Raw genomic sequence first — 22,125 nt, forward strand, 5'->3', positions numbered from 1 at the left:
AAAACTCTAAGCGGTGGATCACTCGGCTCATGGGTCGATGAAGAACGCAGCAAACTGTGCGTCATCGTGTGAACTGCAGGACACATGAACATCGACATTTTGAACGCATATCGCAGTCCATGCTGTTATGTACTTTAATTAATTTATAGTGCTGCTTGGACTACATATGGTTGAGGGTTGTAAGACTATGCTAATTAAGTTGTTTATAAATTTTTATAAGCATATGGTATATTATTGGATTAAATAATGATTTATTCATAATATTAAAAAAGAAATGAAAAACATTATCTCACATTTGAATGTGAAAAACGAAGAGAAATATTTTCTTTTCAATCAAATAATACTGAGAAATGTCTAGCATAAAAAATTGAAATATTTTTCATCTAGAATTGTCTCTTATTAATGATTCGGAAAAAGAAAAATCTTGGTTTTGTTATTATTCTTCGTTGGTTCGTTAAATGGATAAAAAATAACTTTGCTTACAAGAACTATTGGAACTATTTATAACGAATTTAATTGATTGTTTTATCATTTATATATAAAGAATTTATGGCAAAAATAGTTATATATACAACCTCAACTCATATGGGACTACCCCCTGAATTTAAGCATATAATTAGGGGAGGAAAAGAAACTAACAAGGATTTTCTTAGTAGCCGGCGAGCGAAAAGAAAAACAGTTCAGCACTAAGTCACTTTGTCTATATGGCAAATGTGAGATGCAGTGTATGGAGCGTCAATATTCTAGTATGAGAAATTAATGATTTAAGTCCTTCTTAAATGAGGCCATTTACCCATAGAGGGTGCCAGGCCCGTATAAACGTTAATGATTACTAGATGATGTTTCCAAAGAGTCGTGTTGCTTGATAGTGCAGCACTAAAGTGGGTGGTAAACTCCATCTAAAACTAAATATAACCATGAGACCGATAGTAAACAAGTACCGTGAGGGAAAGTTGAAAAGAACTCTGAATAGAGAGTTAAACAGTACGTGAAACTGCTTAGAGGTTAAGCCCGATGAACCTGAATATCCGTTATGGAAAATTCATCATTAAAATTGTAATATTTAAATAATATTATTAAGAATAATGTGCATTTTTCCATATAAGGACATTGTAATCTATTAGCATATCCCAAATTTATCATAAAATATAACTTATAGTTTATTCCAATTAAATTGCTTGCATTTTAACACAGAATAAATGTTATTAATTTGATAAAGTGCTGATAGATTTATATTATTACAGAGCGTTAATTTTTCGGAATTATATAATGGCATAATTATCATTGATTTTGTGTTTATTATATGCTCTTGTATGATTAACAATGCGAAAGATTCAGGATACCTTCGGGACCCGTCTTGAAACACGGACCAAGGAGTCTAACATATGTGCAAGTTATTGGGATGTAAACCTAATAGCGTAATTAACTTGACTAATAATGGGATTAGTTTTTAGCTATTTATAGCTAATTAACACAATCCGGGCGTTCTATATAGTTATGTATAATGTATATTTATATTATTTATGCCTCTAACTGGAACGTACCTTGAGCATATATGCTGTGACCCGAAAGATGGTGAACTATACTTGATCAGGTTGAAGTCAGGGGAAACCCTGATGGAAGACCGAAACAGTTCTGACGTGCAAATCGATTGTCCGAATTGAGTATAGGGGCGAAAGACCAATCGAACCATCTAGTAGCTGGTTCCTTCCGAAGTTTCCCTCAGGATAGCTGGTGCATTTAATATTATATAAAATAATCTTATCTGGTAAAGCGAATGATTAGAGGCCTTAGGGTCGAAAACGATCTTAACCTATTCTCAAACTTTAAATGGGTAAGAACCTTAACTTTCTTGATATGAAGTTCAAGGTTATGATATAATGTGCCCAGTGGGCCACTTTTGGTAAGCAGAACTGGCGCTGTGGATGAACCAAACGTAATGTTACGGTGCCCAAATTAACAACTCATGCAGATACCATGAAAGGCGTTGGTTGCTTAAAACAGCAGGACGGTGATCATGGAAGTCGAAATCCGCTAAGGAGTGTGTAACAACTCACCTGCCGAAGCAACTAGCCCTTAAAATGGATGGCGCTTAAGTTGTATACCTATACATTACCGCTAAAGTAGATGATTTATATTACTTGTGACAGGCAAGGTGTTGTAAGTGGTTGAGCAGCTGCCATACTGCGATCCACTGAAGCTTATCCTTTGCTTGATGATTCGATAAATAAATGATTTTTCCTGTAGCCAAACAAACACCTCGTCATCAATTTAGTGACGCATATGATATTGTCCCTATCATATAATTTTTGATATAAAGACTTTAAAGAATTATATCAAGTTGCCAAATACCTCGTCATCAATTTAGTGACGCATATGATATTGTCCCTATCGTATAATTTTTGATATAAAGACTTTAAAGAATTCTATCACGTTGCCAAATACCTCGTCATCAATTTAGTGACGCATATGATATTGTCCCTATCATATAATTAATATAAAGACTTTAATGAATTGTGTCAAGTTGCCAAACACCTCGTCATCAATTTAGTGACGCATATGATATTGTCCCTATCATATAATTTTTGATATAAAAACTTTAAAGAATTGTATCAAGTTGCCAAATACCTCGTCATCAATTTAGTGACGCATATGATATTGTCCCTATCATATAATTAATATAAAGACTTTAATGAATTGTGTCAAGTTGCCAAACACCTCGTCATCAATTTAGTTTTTTTTTTTTTTTTTTTTTTTTTTTTTTAGCGTGCGTTTATTTATTTAAAATCTGTCCTAGTGGACAATAATTAAATGGTTTTGCGGGGGAACATTAGCTTAAGGGATACTATTGTACATGTATTTGTGGCGGGTTTTATATGAGTTGTCTATTGTTGTGGAAGATCGAGAGGGTGTCTCCTCATGAGACGTCTGCTTGTTTGGCTATTGTCTAATAGGTTGGTGGCGAGGTGGTTAGGGTGGTTTTCGAGCCTTTTCAGGTATCTCTCGCTGAGCCTGGAGATTTCATCAGCGACTTGTGGGATTCCAAGTTCCCTATGTATGGCGACATTCTCGTGGTAGGGATGCGCCATTACAGGCAATTCTCAAGCACCTATTCTGGAACCGCTGTATACGCAGGCGATTCGTGTGGCTTGCCGTGCCCCATAGCTGTATCCCGTAGGTCCAATGGGCTTGAGAATTGCCTTGTACACCAGGATTTTGTGGTTCTGCCTTAGCTTGGACCCTCTCCCAATAAGCCAATGCATCTGCCTCAGACGCGCATCGGCCTGTATGCGTTTGCTGACGATGTGGGGACGCCAAGTGAGCCTGCGGTCCAGGGTAAGTCCTAGGTACTTGGTGCGGGTGCGTTGGGAATGATGACTCCGTTTAGCGTGACCGGTGGGCAGTCTCCTCTCCTTGGTGCAAATGTTGTTTGGGTAGATTTTCCGCGTTCACTACGATGTTCCACCTGCTGAGCCAGGGATGTAGCGCGTCCATTTGCCTTTGGATTGTTTCGGAGGCTTCTCGTGGGTCGGATGAGGAGGCGAGGAAAGCCGTGTCATCTGCATAAGTCGCTATAGTTAGGTTCCTGGAGGGGATTATGGGAAGGTCTGCGGTGTAAAGGGTGTACAGTATTGGTCCGAGCACACTGCCTTGCGGAACTCCAGCTCTGATCAGTCTGGGTAGGCTTATTGCACTTCCGCATCTGACTTGGAATGCTCTTCCCTCAGTGTAGGATTTGAGGAGGGTAAAATGGGGGCTTGGGAGGTAGGATTTGAGTTTATGGAGGAGTCCAGGATGCCAAACTCTGTCGAATGCCTGCTTCACGTCGAGCATTACAGCGCAGCAGTATTTCTTTTGCTCGAATGCCTCGAGGATCCGTTCGACTAGCCGGTGGCATTGCTCTGGTGTTCCGTGGGAGCGCCTGAAGCCAAACTGGTGATCGGGGATCAAACCAGCCTCATCCAGTACTGGCAATACTCTGCGCAAAAATACTCTTTCGAGTATTTTGGAGAGGATTGCCAGCAAACTAATCGGACGATAGGAGGCGAGATTGGCTTCAGGCTTACCAGGCTTGAGGAGGACATAACCTCTGCTCTTTTCCACTCTTCCGGGAAGTACCCTAGCCGGAAGCAGCTGTTGTAAATGCTGGCCAGCATTTGTGTGCAGCGGAATGGGAGCATTTTTAGGGGCCGCCGCATCTATACGATCCAGGCCTGGAGATTTGTTGTTCTTCAGTAGAGCAATCTCCTGCGCAACTTCCTCAGGGTCGACTGGTTCCAACGGGGACCGGGAGAGCTTGGGCTATTGAGAAACCGGGCTGTTTCAGCATGTTCTTCGGCAGTGCAGCAGTCGAACGGAGAGAAGGCGTTGTAAAGGTGTTCGGCGAAAGCTTCTGCTCTTTCAGCATCCGAACGGCACCAGGATCCATCTGCTTTGCGCACTGCGGAAACCTTTTGGCTGGTCGTTTAATGTGGCGGGTGACGTTCCACAGATTGTGGTCTGGGTCCCCGGGAGAGAGTTCCTCGAGGAATCTGAGGAAGGATCCTGGCGTAGGCTGGAGATCTTGTCCTTCAACTCCTTTGTGGCGTGATTGAGCGCTGTTTTGTCTCTTGGATTGCGCGTCAAGAACCAAACTCTCCTGAGACGCCTCTTCTCAGTCACGAGTGCCGCAATTCCGGGGACCAGAGGTGGAGGTCCCTGCTAGGTGTTCTCGCAGTCTTTGGTGGCGGTGGGCTTGCGAATTCCGCAGCGTTTTGCATCTGCCTGGTGAGATTCCCGATAGCTTCATCAATGTTCCTGGGTGTGTTGAGGATGGGGTTCGGATTGACGGTGGAGAGCATCCAGGACGCGAACTTGGCGGCGTCGGTATATTTTCCAGTGAGCCTTCTGAGCGGGGTTTCCTGAGGACTGGCGTGTTGATTAGCACGTTTATTGCACAGTGGTCTGACAGGAGATCAGCATTTGTTGTGCAGCTGATCTTCGCATGCCCTATGCCTTTCGACACAGCAAAGTCCAGTAGGTCTGGAGTCTTGAGGGGATTCGTTGGCCAGTGAGTGGGCTCGCCAGTGGAGTGGCAGTCCAGTCGGTGGCGTTGCAGGTACCCAAACAGAGTTTTCCCTTTGGGGTTGTTGGCGCGCGATCCCCACCAAGAATGTTTGGCGTTATAATCTCCAGCTGCTATGAAGCGGGGCCCAAAATGCTCGAAGAACTCACTGAGGTGAGATGCTGTTATGCGGTATCTGGGGGAAAGTAGACCGCTCCAATGTCTAAATCTCCTTGCGGGCTGACAATCCTGATGACAGGAACATTGTGCCCAGTCTTGCTGAAACGCGGGCAGCTCTAGGTATTGAATACCGCTCCTGATGAGGATGGCTGCTCCACCGCGGCTCTGCCAGAAGGATGGTCTGCATGGATGAGGTCATATCCGCTGATATTAAAGTGGATCTGGGGGAGAAGTGGGTTTCGGCTACGAGTAGGATATCGATCTGGTGGGTCTTCAGATGGTGCTCGACTATGGCCTTGCTGTTCTGCAGGCCGTTCGCATTCCAGACGACTAGGTGGAGCTTTAGTTGCTGACTTGCTGTTGAGAATGGTGGCACCAGCTGTGTCATCTGGGTGAACATGCGCTCCATCATCCTTTCCATCATTCCTTCCATGCGAGCGAACATCGCTTCTATCTGACCGGAGGTGGGGTTTCTGTTTGGGTTTGGACTGGGGTTGTGGGATTCTGCGGTGCTGCGTGCACTCCGTTGAGGGCGTCTCGGTAGCTCCTGCCAGAGGTGACGTTTGGTGATGCCACGGGCGCGCCTTGTTAGCATTAGCGACGGGCCTTGTTTTCGGAGCAGCGAGTGCTTTGGCCCTTTGTATGCAGGGCATCCTTGAAAGACGCAGGATGGTCCGCCTGGCAGTGGAAGCAGCACGCTTTGTCGTCCTCCCTCTTCTCACATGCCCTCGATTCGTGAGGGCCTCCACACTTTACACATCGGTATTCCAGGAAGCAGTAACGCTGTGTATGACCGAATCCTTGGCACCTGAAGCATTGAGGCACGTCGTTGAACTTCTGCGGCGGTTCAATGGTACTACCGACCTGCAGATCCGCTTGACTTGGTAGACGTCTTTGTTGTTGCTGGAAGGCTCCAGGTTGGCGAAGAATATTCCCAGCGGTTCTTTAGTTCTTCTGCCAATGGGATTGTGCAGATCTCTAACAGCGTGCCCTTGTCTGCGAAGGTCTTCAATGATTTCCTCACGATCGGTGGAGTGTGGGTCTTTGATGACAACCTTGTATGCACGTTCATCTTTCGGCTGGAAAGTCCGATGCCTCTTGTTTTGGGCCACAAGTTGGAGACGCAGAGCTGTATAGGACTCTTTGTCCGGCATCATGACACGTACGTTGTTGCCATTCACGGTCTTGTAGGTAAAATTGTTCTTCGGGCCTACAAGAGTCGTGATCATCTTGACGAGTGCCGAGATGTTGGTCACATCGGGGATAAAAATCGGAGGTGGCTTTGATGGTCTTCGGGGTGGGCTTTGGTTTCTCGGGGGTCTTGGGCTGGGAATCGTCTTAGGTCCGGGTTCGTCATCAGAGCTCTCTTGGTCGTACTCGTCTTCTTCGGTCGAGAGTAAAGCGAAGGCGTTGTTGGCGAGCTTCTTGCGCAGAGCTGCGCTAGTGCTTGGCTTATCTTCCAGCTCCTCTCCCTGTGCTTTCTTTGCCGGTTTTCGCTTTATCTCGCCCGGCTCTGTATGCGAGGGTGCTTCCCTCGCTGCTGGAGCTGCTCTTGCGTGTTCTCAGAGCCTTTTTGCGTGGTGTTGTTCCAAGCTTGTGGGTGCGCGGGGGGCCTGCCAGTCCATCTTCTCCAAAGTTGATAAGGAGTGAGGAGGGGGGGGGGGGGGGGAAGCTGGGCACCGTAAGCCGGTGAGCCAGGCAGCACGTGGCTGCTGCTTTGCAATTATACCGCTGCTTCGAGCACTGGGTTTTTTGCGCTGATAACACGCACACTCGGGTGTTGCGATTGGTGTTAGTGCGAACTACCGTTAGGTACGTTTGGCTGGGCCAATCAAAAACGCGCGACAAGATCACGCGACGCGAAGTGGCTGGGCACAAGTAACGGGACTTACAACTGTGAACAATTTGCTAACAATTTGCTGTCGATCCGCAGGCACGTCTGCACTCGTCGAGTGTTCGATCGCGACTGATCAATTTAGTGACGCATATGATATTGTCCCTATCATATTAATTTTTGATATAAAAACTTAAAGAATTATATCAAGTTTGCCAAAACCTCGCATCATATCTTATATAAATTTATGATTTGTATCAAGTTGCAAAACCTCGTCATCATTTAGTGACGCATATGATATTGTCCCTATCATATAATTGATATAAAGACTTTAATGAATTGTTCAAGTTGCCAAACACTCGTCATCAATTAGGACGCATATGATATTGTCCCTATCATATAATTAATATAAAGACTTTAATGAATTGTGTCAGTTGCCAAAACCTCGTCATCAATTTAGTGACGCATATGATATTGTCCCTATCATATAATTTTGATATAAAAACTTTAAAGAATTGTATCAAGTTGCCAAATACCTCGTCATCAATTTAGTGACGGCATATGATATTGTCCCTATCATATAATTTAATATAAAGACTTTAATGAATTGTGTCAAGTTGCCAACACCTCGTCATCAATTTAGTGACGCATATGAATATTGTCCCTATCATATAATTTTTTGATTAAAAACTTTAAAGAATTGTATCAAGTTGCCAAATACCTCGTCATCAATTTAGTGACGCATATGTATTTCTATATATAATAATATAAGACTTTAATGATTGTGTCAAGTTGCCAAACACCTGTATCAATTTAGTGGCATATGATATTGTCCCTATCATATAATATTTGATATAAAGACTTTAAAGAATTATATCAAGTTGCCAAATACCTCGTCATCAATTTAGTGACGCATATGATATTGTCTCTATCATATAATTAATATAAAGACTTTAATGAATTGTGTCAAGTTGCCAAACACCTCGTCATCAATTTAGTGACGCATATGATATTGTCCCTATCATATAATTTTTGATATAAAGACTTTAAAGAATTCTATCAAGTTGCCAAATACCTCGTCATCAATTTAGTGACGCATATGATATTGTCTCTATCATATAATTAATATAAAGACTTTAATGATTTGTGTCACGTTGCCAAACACCTCGTCATCAATTTAGTGACGCATATGATATTGTCCCTATCATATAATTAATATAAAGACTTTTTAAAAGAATTGTATCAAGTTGCCAAAACCTCGTCATCAACTACTATATTATGGTTGCGCCGACCTCTCATATTGTATTCTCTTATGTCTTCATAGGATTTGGCAATTATACGAGTAAATAAATAAATACATATGAAAATGATAATTATTATATGTATAAGGGAAAAATGCTGAAATATTCCCATATTATCTTAGTATTATAGAGGAAAGACCGTTGCCGACCTCTGATATTGTTCAAAACTTATGTATTTATATGATTTTGGCAATTATATGAGTAAATTAAATAATATACATATAAAATGATTAAATATTATATGTATAAATGTATAAAGGAAAAAATGATGAAATATTCCCACATTATCTTAGTATTATAGAGGAAAGACCGTTGCTGACCTCTGATATTGTTCAAAACTTATGTATTTATATGATTTTGGCAATAATATGAGTAAATTAAATAATATACATATGAAAATGATTAATTATTATATGTATAAATGTATAAGGGAAAAAATGCTGAAAATATTCCCATATTATCTTAGTATTATAGAGGAAAGACCGTTGCTGACCTCTGATATTGTTCAAAACTTATGTATTTATATGATTTTGGCAATTATATGAGTAAATTAAATAATATACATATGAAAATTATTAATTATTATATGTATAGGGGAAAAAATGCTGAAATATTCCCACATTCTCTTAGTATTATAGAGAAAAGCCATTATAGTGAGAGGGTATAGTAGTGTAAACGACCGGAATTACGACAGAGGGTTCAAAAACTACTATAGGTAGGCAGTGGTTGCCGACCTCTCATATTGTTCAAAACTTATGTATTCATATGATTTTGGCAATTATATGAGTAAATTAAATAATATACATATGAAAATTATTAATTATTATATGTATAGGGGAAAAAATGCTGAAATATTCCCACATTCTCTTAGTATTATAGAGAAAAGCCATTATAGTGAGAGGGTATAGTAGTGTAAACGACCGGAATTACGACAGAGGGTTCAAAAACTACTATAGGTAGGCAGTGGTTGCCGACCTCTCATATTGTTCAAAACTTATGTATTCATATGATTTTGGCAATAATATGAGTAAATTAAATAATATACATATGAAAATGATTAATTATTATATGTATAAGGGAAAAAATGCTGAAAATATCCCACATTCTCTTAGTATTATAGAGAAAAGCCATTATAGTGAGAGGGTATAGTAGTGTAAACGACCGGAATTACGACAGAGGGTTCAAAAACTACTATAGGTAGGCAGTGGTTGCCGACCTCTCATATTGTTCAAAACTTATGTATTCATATGATTTTGGCAATAATATGAGTAAATTAAATAATATACATATGAAAATGATTAATTATTATATGTATAAGGGAAAAAATGCTGAAAATATCCCACATTCTCTTAGTATTATAGAGAAAAGCCATTATAGTGAGAGGGTATAGTAGTGTAAACGACCGGAATTACGACAGAGGGTTCAAAAACTACTATAGGTAGGCAGTGGTTGCCGACCTCTCATATTGTTCAAAACTTATGTATTCATATGATTTTGGCAATAATATGAGTAAATTAAATAATATACATATGAAAATGATTAATTATTATATGTATAAGGGAAAAAATAATCATATTATATATGAATAATGGAAAAAAAATGAAATGTTCCTATAATCTCTTAATATATAAGAGAATAGCCCGTATGTTGGGTGGCAAACGGAATTGAAAATACCCGCTTTGAGGACAGCGGGTTCAAAAACTACTATAGGTAGGCAGTGGTTGCCGACCTCCCGCATTATTCGAAATATTTATTTCGGATTATGTTTATATTGGTTACATACAATAAAGTATATTATTATCCGTACAAATTTGTTTCTCAGTTCTATAGAACACGGGACTTGGCTCCGCGGATAATAGGAATATACGCTTTATAGATAATATCGTTGAAACAAAAGTCAAGTTTCTATTATATATAGAATAACAAATCGTTTCCATATATTATCGTTAATTTTTGGAGGCAGGCAAATATTAATTTATTACCTGCCGTATAGTTGGATTATTATATCGTTACGGTATAATACAAATATGGATTCTTATGAAAGAAATATAAAATTATATATTAAATGTGGAAATATTATCATATGCGCTTGGTTTTATGTTATATATTACCAGAGATATATATGAAAAGAGATAAATTTTAAATTTATCTTCAAAATGCAAATGATTTAACTTAATATTTATATTGGTTAAACAAAAATTGTACATGTGTGGATACAATAATTATGTATGTTGGAAATAAAATGATATTTTATAATGAAATATGTATGTATAAAAAGATAAAATTATAGAAATATATATATTACAATAATTAGATGAAATTCTTGTTATATTGGTAAAACAAGTATAAATTAAAAATGAAAATATGGATTACGAATGCTATATAAAAATGGCCGTAATCGAATGGATTTTTTTACTTATATATTTAAAATTTTACCCAAAGGCGAAATATTGAATTTTATTCAATATAATAAAAATCATGGAATTATATAAAGTGAAAAATCTATATATCTATATATCTATTATATTGCTTATTTCGATTCAAAATATATGAATGGAATATGAAGGAAAAACATTATTCTGGTTGATCCTGCCAGTAGTTATATGCTTGTCTCAAAGATTAAGCCATGCATGTCTAAGTACACACGAATTAAAAGTGAAACCGCAAAAGGCTCATTATATCAGTTATGGTTCCTTAGATCGTTAACAGTTACTTGGATAACTGTGGTAATTCTAGAGCTAATACATGCAATTAAAACATGAACCTTATGGGACATGTGCTTTTATTAGGCTAAAACCAAGCGATCGCAAGATCGTTATATTGGTTGAACTCTAGATAACATGCAGATCGTATGGTCTTGTACCGACGACAGATCTTTCAAATGTCTGCCCTATCAACTTTTGATGGTAGTATCTAGGACTACCATGGTTGCAACGGGTAACGGGGAATCAGGGTTCGATTCCGGAGAGGGAGCCTGAGAAACGGCTACCACATCTAAGGAAGGCAGCAGGCGCGTAAATTACCCACTCCCAGCTCGGGGAGGTAGTGACGAAAAATAACAATACAGGACTCATATCCGAGGCCCTGTAATTGGAATGAGTACACTTTAAATCCTTTAACAAGGACCAATTGGAGGGCAAGTCTGGTGCCAGCAGCCGCGGTAATTCCAGCTCCAATAGCGTATATTAAAGTTGTTGCGGTTAAAACGTTCGTAGTTGAACTTGTGCTTCATACGGGTAGTACAACTTACAATTGTGGTTAGTACTATACCTTTATGTATGTAAGCGTATTACCGGTGGAGTTCTTATATGTGATTAAATACTTGTATTTTTTCATATGTTCCTCCTATTTAAAAACCTGCACTAGTGCTCTTAAACGAGTGTTATTGTGGGCCGGTACTATTACTTTGAACAAATTAGAGTGCTTAAAGCAGGCTTCAAATGCCTGAATATTCTGTGCATGGGATAATGAAATAAGACCTCTGTTCTGCTTTCATTGGTTTTCAGATCAAGAGGTAATGATTAATAGAAGCAGTTTGGGGGCATTAGTATTACGACGCGAGAGGTGAAATTCTTGGACCGTCGTAAGACTAACTTAAGCGAAAGCATTTGCCAAAGATGTTTTCATTAATCAAGAACGAAAGTTAGAGGTTCGAAGGCGATCAGATACCGCCCTAGTTCTAACCATAAACGATGCCAGCTAGCAATTGGGTGTAGCTACTTTTATGGCTCTCTCAGTCGCTTCCCGGGAAACCAAAGCTTTTGGGCTCCGGGGGAAGTATGGTTGCAAAGCTGAAACTTAAAGGAATTGACGGAAGGGCACCACCAGGAGTGGAGCCTGCGGCTTAATTTGACTCAACACGGGAAAACTTACCAGGTCCGAACATAAGTGTGTAAGACAGATTGATAGCTCTTTCTCGAATCTATGGGTGGTGGTGCATGGCCGTTCTTAGTTCGTGGAGTGATTTGTCTGGTTAATTCCGATAACGAACGAGACTCAAATATATTAAATAGATATCTTCAGGATTATGGTGCTGAAGCTTATGTAGCCTTCATTCATGGTGGCAGTAAAATGTTTATTGTGTTTGAATGTGTTTATGTAAGTGGAGCCGTACCTGTTGGTTTGTCCCATTATAAGGACACTAGCTTCTTAAATGGACAAATTGCGTCTAGCAATAATGAGATTGAGCAATAACAGGTCTGTGATGCCCTTAGATGTCCTGGGCTGCACGCGCGCTACAATGAAAGTATCAACGTGTATTTCCTAGACCGAGAGGTCCGGGTAAACCGCTGAACCACTTTCATGCTTGGGATTGTGAACTGAAACTGTTCACATGAACTTGGAATTCCCAGTAAGTGTGAGTCATTAACTCGCATTGATTACGTCCCTGCCCTTTGTACACACCGCCCGTCGCTACTACCGATTGAATTATTTAGTGAGGTCTCCGGACGTGATCACTGTGACGCCTTGCGTGTTACGGTTGTTTCGCAAAAGTTGACCGAACTTGATTATTTAGAGGAAGTAAAAGTCGTAACAAGGTTTCCGTAGGTGAACCTGCGGAAGGATCATTATTGTATAATATCCTTATCGTTAATAAACATTTGTTATAATACAAATAAATACAATTTACCAAAATAAAAATATTACAAAATGATTCCACGGAATCAAAAGTTAAAGTCAAAATAAAATGAAGATGGCTTTTATTTTATATGTGGGGCTTGGCAACCTCATAAAAAGACTTTAACATTATTAATGTTGTTGTGCGTATTTGTGGCAGTACCTACTACAACAATGGCGTTTCCTATAAAAACAAATTCTCGAAAATGGAAATCGAAGAAACTGAACAAAATTTGAAAGTAGAAGTCGAATTAAAATTAAAATAATTTTGAATGTGGTATTCAAAATAAGTGTGTGTGTATATGGACCATAATATACACGCGTTGCGAATATGTATTGTTCATCTATGTTATGAGCATACGTTGGCTAATGCAACAACCTAAAATATACAATGTTTGTACCTGTCATCCATCAGGTTAATGTTTTATATAAATTTTGCAGTATGTGTCACCCAAAATAGCAAACCATAACCAGATTTTTATGATACATAATGCTTATATGAAACTAAGACATATCGCAACATTTATTTTTAGGTATAAAAATAAATTTATTGAAGGAATTGATATATGCCAGTAAAATGGTGTATTTTTAATTTCTTTCAATAAAAACAATATTGATATTATATAAAAATGAATTATAAAACTCTAAGCGGTGGATCACTCGGCTCATGGGTCGATGAAGAACGCAGCAAACTGTGCGTCATCGTGTGAACTGCAGGACACATGAACATCGACATTTTGAACGCATATCGCAGTCCATGCTGTTATGTACTTTAATTAATTTTATAGTGCTGCTTGGACTACATATGGTTGAGGGTTGTAAGACTATGCTAATTAAGTTGTTTATAAATTTTTTATAAGCATATGGTATATTATTGGATTAAATAATGATTTATTCATAATATTAAAAAAGAAATGAAAAACATTATCTCACATTTGAATGTGAAAAACGAAGAGAAATATTTTCTTTTTCAATCAAATAATACTGAGAAATGTCTAGCATAAAAAATTGAAATATTTTTCATCTAGAATTGTCTCTTATTAATGATTCGGAAAAAGAAAAATCTTGGTTTTGTTATTATTCTTCGTTGGTTCGTTAAATGGATAAAAAATAACTTTGCTTACAAGAACTATTGGAACTATTTATAACGAATTTAATTGATTGTTTTATCATTTATATATAAAGAATTTATGGCAAAAAATAGTTATATATACAACCTCAACTCATATGGGACTACCCCCTGAATTTAAGCATATTAATTAGGGAGGAAAAGAAACTAACAAGGATTTTCTTAGTAGCGGCGAGCGAAAAGAAAACAGTTCAGCACTAAGTCACTTTGTCTATATGGCAAATGTGAGATGCAGTGTATGGAGCGTCAATATTCTAGTATGAGAAATTAATGATTTAAGTCCTTCTTAAATGAGGCCATTTACCCATAGAGGGTGCCAGGCCCGTATAACGTTAATGATTACTAGATGATGTTTCCAAGAGTCGTGTTGCTTGATAGTGCAGCACTAAGTGGGTGGTAAACTCCATCTAAAACTAAATATAACCATGAGACCGATAGTAAACAAGTACCGTGAGGGAAAGTTGAAAAGAACTCTGAATAGAGAGTTAAACAGTACGTGAAACTGCTTAGAGGTTAAGCCCGATGAACCTGAATATCCGTTATGGAAAATTCATCATTAAAATTGTAATATTTAAATAATATTATTAAGAATAATGTGCATTTTTTCCATATAAGGACATTGTAATCTATTAGCATATCCCAAATTATCATAAAATATAACTTATAGTTTATTCCAATTAAATTGCTTGCATTTTAACACAGAATAAATGTTATTAATTTGATAAAGTGCTGATAGATTTATATTATTACAGAGCGTTAATTTTTCGGAATTATATAATGGCATAATTATCATTGATTTTGTGTTTATTATATGCTCTTGTATGATTAACAATGCGAAAGATTCAGGATACCTTCGGGACCCGTCTTGAAACACGGACCAAGGAGTCTAACATATGTGCAAGTTATTGGGATGTAAACCTAATAGCGTAATTAACTTGACTAATAATGGGATTAGTTTTTAGCTATTTATAGCTAATTAACACAATCCCGGGGCGTTCTATATAGTTATGTATAATGTATATTTATATTATTTATGCCTCTAACTGGAACGTACCTTGAGCATATATGCTGTGACCCGAAAGATGGTGAACTATACTTGATCAGGTTGAAGTCAGGGGAAACCCTGATGGAAGACCGAAACAGTTCTGACGTGCAAATCGATTGTCAGAATTGAGTATAGGGGCGAAAGACCAATCGAACCATCTAGTAGCTGGTTCCTTCCGAAGTTTCCCTCAGGATAGCTGGTGCATTTTAATATTATATAAAATAATCTTATCTGGTAAAGCGAATGATTAGAGGCCTTAGGGTCGAAACGATCTTAACCTATTCTCAAACTTTAAATGGGTAAGAACCTTAACTTTCTTGATATGAAGTTCAAGGTTATGATATAATGTGCCCAGTGGGCCACTTTTGGTAAGCAGAACTGGCGCTGTGGGATGAACCAAACGTAATGTTACGGTGCCCAAATTAACAACTCATGCAGATACCATGAAAGGCGTTGGTTGCTTAAAACAGCAGGACGGTGATCATGGAAGTCGAAATCCGCTAAGGAGTGTGTAACAACTCACCTGCCGAAGCAACTAGCCCTTAAAATGGATGGCGCTTAAGTTGTATACCTATACATTACCGCTAAAGTAGATGATTTATATTACTTGTGATATAAATTTTGAAACTTTAGTGAGTAGGAAGGTACAATGGTATGCGTAGAAGTGTTTGGCGTAAGCCTGCATGGAGCTGCCATTGGTACAGATCTTGGTGGTAGTAGCAAATAATCGAATGAGACCTTGGAGGACTGAAGTGGAGAAGGGTTTCGTGTGAACAGTGGTTGATCACGAGTTAGTCGGTCCTAAGTTCAAGGCGAAAGCCGAAAATTTTCAAGTAAAACAAAAATGCCTAACTATATAAACAAAGCGAATATAATACACTTGAATAATTTTGAACGAAAGGGAATACGGTTCCAATTCCGTAACCTGTTGAGTATCCGTTTGTTATTAAATATGGGCCTCGTGCTCATCCTGGCAACAGGAACGACCATAAAGAAGCCGTCGAGAGATATCGGAAGAGTTTTCTTTTCTGTTTTATAGCCGTACTACCATGGAAGTCTTTCGCAGAGAGATATGGTAGATGGGCTAGAAGAGCATGACATATACTGTTGTGTCGATATTTTCTCCTCGGACCTTGAAAATTTATGGTGGGGACACGGCAAACTTCTCAACAGGCCGTACCAATATCCGCAGCTGGTCTCCAAGGTGAAGAGTCTCTAGTCGATAGAATAATGTAGGTAAGGGAAGTCGGCAAATTAGATCCGTAACTTCGGGATAAGGATTGGCTCTGAAGATTGAGATAGTCGGGCTTGATTGGGAAACAATAACATGGTTTATGTGCTCGTTCTGGGTAAATAGAGTTTCTAGCATTTATGTTAGTTACTTGTTCCCCGGATGTTTAGTTACGTAGCCAATTGTGGAACTTTCTTGCTAAAATTTTTAAGAATACTATTTGGTTAAACCAATTAGTTCTTATCAATTATAACGATTATCAATTAACAATCAATTCAGAACTGGCACGGACTTGGGAATCCGACTGTCTAATTAAAACAAAGCATTGTGATGGCCCTAGCGGGTGTTGACACAATGTGATTTCTGCCCAGTGCTCTGAATGTCAAAGTGAAGAAATTCAAGTAAGCGCGGGTCAACGGCGGGAGTAACTATGACTCTCTTAAGGTAGCCAAATGCCTCGTCATCTAATTAGTGACGCGCATGAATGGATTAACGAGATTCCTACTGTCCTATCTACTATCTAGCGAAACCACAGCCAAGGGAACGGGCTTGGAATAATTAGCGGGAAAGAAGACCCTTTTGAGCTTGACTCTAATCTGGCAGTGTAAGGAGAATAAGAGGTGTAGAATAAGTGGGAGATATTAGACCTCGGTTTGGTATCGTCAATGAAATACCACTACTCTTATGTTTCCTTACTTACTTGATTAAATGGAACGTGTATCATTTCCTAGCCATTATACGGATATATTTATTATATCTTATGGTATTGGGTTTTGATGCAAGCTTCTTGATCAAAGTATCACGAGTTTGTTATATAATCGCAAACAAATTCTTTAATAAAACGATGCATTTATGTATTTTTGATTTGAAAATTTGGTATAACTCCAATTACTCAGGTATGATCCAATTCAAGGACATTGCCAGTAGGGAGTTTGACTGGGGCGGTACATCTCTCAAATAATAACGGAGGTGTCCCAAGGCCAGCTCAGTGCGGACAGAAACCACACATAGAGCAAAAGGGCAAATGCTGACTTGATCTCGTGTTCAGTACACACAGGGACAGCAAAAGCTCGGCCTATCGATCCTTTTGGTTTAAAGAGTTTTTAACAAGAGGTGTCAGAAAAGTTACCATAGGGATAACTGGCTTGTGGCGGCCAAGCGTTCATAGCGACGTCGCTTTTTGATCCTTCGATGTCGGCTCTTCCTATCATTGTGAAGCAAAATTCACCAAGCGTTGGATTGTTCACCCATGCAAGGGAACGTGAGCTGGGTTTAGACCGTCGTGAGACAGGTTAGTTTTACCCTACTAATGACAAAACGTTGTTGCGACAGCATTCCTGCGTAGTACGAGAGGAACCGCAGGTACGGACCAATGGCACAATACTTGTTCGAGCGAACAGTGGTATGACGCTACGTCCGTTGGATTATGCCTGAACGCCTCTAAGGTCTATCCGTGCTGGACTGCAATGATAAATAAGGGGCAATTTGCATTGTATGGCTTCTAAACCATTTAAAGTTTATAATTTATTTATAAACGACAATGGATGTGATGCCAATGTAATTTGTAACATAGTAAATTAGGAGGATCTTCGATCACCTGATGCCGCGCTAGTTACATATAAAAGCATTATTTAATACAATGACAAAGCCTAGAATCAATTGTAAACGACTTTTGTAACAGGCAAGGTGTTGTAAGTGGTTGAGCAGCTGCCATACTGCGATCCACTGAAGCTATCCTTTGCTTGATGATTCGATAAATAAATGATTTTTCCTGTAGCCAAACAAACACCTCGTCATCAATTTAGTGACGCATATGATATTGTCCCTATCATATAATTTTTGATATAAAGACTTTAAAGAATTATATCAAGTTGCCAAATACCTCGTCATCAATTTAGTGACGCATATGATATTGTCCCTATCGTATAATTTTGATATAAAGACTTTAAAGAATTCTATCACGTTGCCAAATACCTCGTCATCAATTTAGTGACGCATATGATATTGTCCCTATCATATAATTTTGATATAAAGACTTTAAAGAATTTATCAAGTTGCCAAATACCTCTCATCAATTTAGTGACGCATATGATATTGTCCCTATCATATAATTAATATAAAGACTTTAATGAATTGTGTCAAGTTGCCAAACACCTCGTCATCAATTTAGTGACGCATATGATATTGTCCCTATCATATAATTTTTGATATAAAAACTTTAAAGAATTGTATCAAGTTGCCAAATACCTCGTCATCATTTAGTGACGCATATGATATTGTCCCTATCATATAATTAATATAAAGACTTTAATGAATTGTTCAAGTTGCCAAAACACCTCGTCATCAATTTAGTGACGCATATGATATTGTCCCTATCATATAATTTTTGATATAAAGACTTTAAAGAATTATATCAAGTTGCCAAATACCTCGTCATCAATTTAGTGACGCATATGATATTGTCCTATCATATAATTAATTAAAGACTTTAATGAATTGTGTCAAGTTGCCAAACACCTCGTCATCAATTTAGTGACGCATATGATATTGTCCCTATCATATAATTTTTGATATAAAAACTTTAAAGAATTGTATCAAGTTGCCAAATACCTCGTCATCAATTTAGTGACGCATATGATATTGTCCCTATCATATAATTAATATAAAGACTTTAATGAATTGTGTCAAGTTGCCAAAACCTCGTCATCAATTAGTGACGCATATGATATTGTCCCTATCATATAATTTTTGATATAAAAACTTTAAAGAATTGTATCAAGTTGCCAAATACCTCGTCATCAATTTAGTGACGCATATGATATTGTCCCTATCATATAATTAATATAAAGACTTTAATGAATTGTGTCAAGTTGCCAAACACCTCGTCATCAATTTAGTGACGCATATGATATTGTCCCTATCATATAATATTTGATATAAAGACTTTAAAGAATTATATCAAGTTGCCAAATACCTCGTCATCAATTTAGTGACGCATATGATATTGTCTCTATCATATAATTAATATAAAGACTTTAATGAATTGTGTCAAGTTGCCAAACACCTCGTCATCAATTTAGTGACGCATATGATATTGTCCCTATCATATAATTTTTGATATAAAGACTTTAAAGAATTCTATCAAGTTGCCAAATACCTCGTCATCAATTTAGTGACGCATATGATATTGTCTCTATCATATAATTAATATAAAGACTTTAATGATTTGTGTCACGTTGCCAAACACCTCGTCATCAATTTAGTGACGCATATGATATTGTCCCTATCATATAATTAATATAAAGACTTTTTAAAGAATTGTATCAAGTTGCCAAACACCTCGTCATCAACTACTATATTATGGTTGCGCCGACCTCTCATATTGTATTCTCTTATGTCTTCATAGGATTTTGGCAATTATACGAGTAAATTAAATAATATACATATGAAAATGATTAATTATTATATGTATAAGGGAAAAAATGCTGAAATATTCCCATATTATCTTAGTATTATAGAGGAAAGACCGTTGCCGACCTCTGATATTGTTCAAAACTTATGTATTTATATGATTTTGGCAATTATATGAGTAAATTAAATAATATACATATAAAATGATTAAATATTATATGTATAAATGTATAAAGGAAAAAATGATGAAATATTCCCACATTATCTTAGTATTATAGAGGAAAGACCGTTGCTGACCTCTGATATTGTTCAAAACTTATGTATTTATATGATTTTGGCAATAATATGAGTAAATTAAATAATATACATATGAAAATGATTAATTATTATATGTATAAATGTATAAGGGAAAAAATGCTGAAAATATTCCCATATTATCTTAGTATTATAGAGGAAAGACCGTTGCTGACCTCTGATATTGTTCAAAACTTATGTATTTATATGATTTTGGCAATTATATGAGTAAATTAAATAATATACATATGAAAATTATTAATTATTATATGTATAGGGGAAAAAATGCTGAAATATTCCCACATTCTCTTAGTATTATAGAGAAAAGCCATTATAGTGAGAGGGTATAGTAGTGTAAACGACCGGAATTACGACAGAGGGTTCAAAAACTACTATAGGTAGGCAGTGGTTGCCGACCTCTCATATTGTTCAAAACTTATGTATTCATATGATTTTGGCAATTATATGAGTAAATTAAATAATATACATATGAAAATTATTAATTATTATATGTATAGGGGAAAAAATGCTGAAATATTCCCACATTCTCTTAGTATTATAGAGAAAAGCCATTATAGTGAGAGGGTATAGTAGTGTAAACGACCGGAATTACGACAGAGGGTTCAAAAACTACTATAGGTAGGCAGTGGTTGCCGACCTCTCATATTGTTCAAAACTTATGTATTCATATGATTTTGGCAATTATATGAGTAAATTAAATAATATACATATGAAAATTATAATTATTATATGTATAAGGGAAAAAATGCTGAAAATATCCCACATTCTCTTAGTATTATAGAGAAAAGCCATTATAGTGAGAGGGTATAGTAGTGTAAACGACCGGAATTACGACAGAGGGTTCAAAAACTACTATAGGTAGGCAGTGGTTGCCGACCTCTCATATTGTTCAAAACTTATGTATTCATATGATTTTGGCAATAATATGAGTAAATTAAATAATATACATATGAAAATGATTAATTATTATATGTATAAGGGAAAAAATGCTGAAAATATCCCACATTCTCTTAGTATTATAGAGAAAAGCCATTATAGTGAGAGGGTATAGTAGTGTAAACGACCGGAATTACGACAGAGGGTTCAAAAACTACTATAGGTAGGCAGTGGTTGCCGACCTCTCATATTGTTCAAAACTTATGTATTCATATGATTTTGGCAATAATATGAGTAAATTAAATAATATACATATGAAAATGATTAATTATTATATGTATAAGGGAAAAATAATCATATTATATATGAATAATGGAAAAAAAATGAAATGTTCCTATAATCTCTTAATATATAAGAGAATAGCCCGTATGTTGGGTGGCAAACGGAATTGAAAATACCCGCTTTGAGGACAGCGGGTTCAAAAACTACTATAGGTAGGCAGTGGTTGCCGACCTCCCGCATTATTCGAAATATTTATTTCGGATTATGTTTATATTGGTTACATACAATAAAGTATATTATTATCCGTACAAATTTGTTTCTCAGTTCTATAGAACACGGGACTTGGCTCCGCGGATAATAGGAATATACGCTTTATAGATAATATCGTTGAAACAAAAGTCAAGTTTCTATTATATATAGAATAACAAATCGTTTCCATATATTATCGTTAATTTTTGGAGGCAGGCAAATATTAATTTATTACCTGCCGTATAGTTGGATTATTATATCGTTACGGTATAATACAAATATGGATTCTTATGAAAGAAATATAAAATTATATATTAAATGTGGAAATATTATCATATGCGCTTGGTTTTATGTTATATATTACCAGAGATATATATGAAAAGAGATAAATTTTAAATTTATCTTCAAAATGCAAATGATTTAACTTAATATTTATATTGGTTAAACAAAAATTGTACATGTGTGGATACAATAATTATGTATGTTGGAAATAAAATGATATTTTATAATGAAATATGTATGTATAAAAAGATAAAATTATAGAAATATATATATTACAATAATTAGATGAAATTCTTGTTATATTGGTAAAACAAGTATAAATTAAAAAT

General features: G+C 36.9%; 4 non-coding genes across 4 annotated transcripts; all 4 read left to right on the forward strand.

Annotated features, from left to right (window-relative positions):
* Window positions 1–2: 2 nt before the first annotated feature.
* On the forward strand, window positions 3–180 carry LOC117149624. Its single transcript, XR_004460413.1, has one exon. It is a non-coding gene; the product is annotated as a 5.8S ribosomal RNA (ribosomal RNA).
* Window positions 181–10,935: 10,755 nt separating this feature from the next.
* Window positions 10,936–12,930, forward strand: LOC117149631. The gene has a single exon (XR_004460418.1). It is a non-coding gene; the product is annotated as a small subunit ribosomal RNA (ribosomal RNA).
* Window positions 12,931–13,616: 686 nt separating this feature from the next.
* LOC117149629 lies at window positions 13,617–13,795 on the forward strand. Its single transcript, XR_004460416.1, has one exon. It is a non-coding gene; the product is annotated as a 5.8S ribosomal RNA (ribosomal RNA).
* Window positions 13,796–14,189: 394 nt separating this feature from the next.
* Window positions 14,190–18,135, forward strand: LOC117149626. The gene has a single exon (XR_004460414.1). It is a non-coding gene; the product is annotated as a large subunit ribosomal RNA (ribosomal RNA).
* The last annotated feature ends 3,990 nt before the right edge of the window (window positions 18,136–22,125 follow it).

This window comes from Drosophila mauritiana, unplaced genomic scaffold (genome assembly GCF_004382145.1).
Source record: "Drosophila mauritiana strain mau12 unplaced genomic scaffold, ASM438214v1 U_263, whole genome shotgun sequence".
Lineage (NCBI taxonomy): Eukaryota > Metazoa > Arthropoda > Insecta > Diptera > Drosophilidae > Drosophila > Drosophila mauritiana.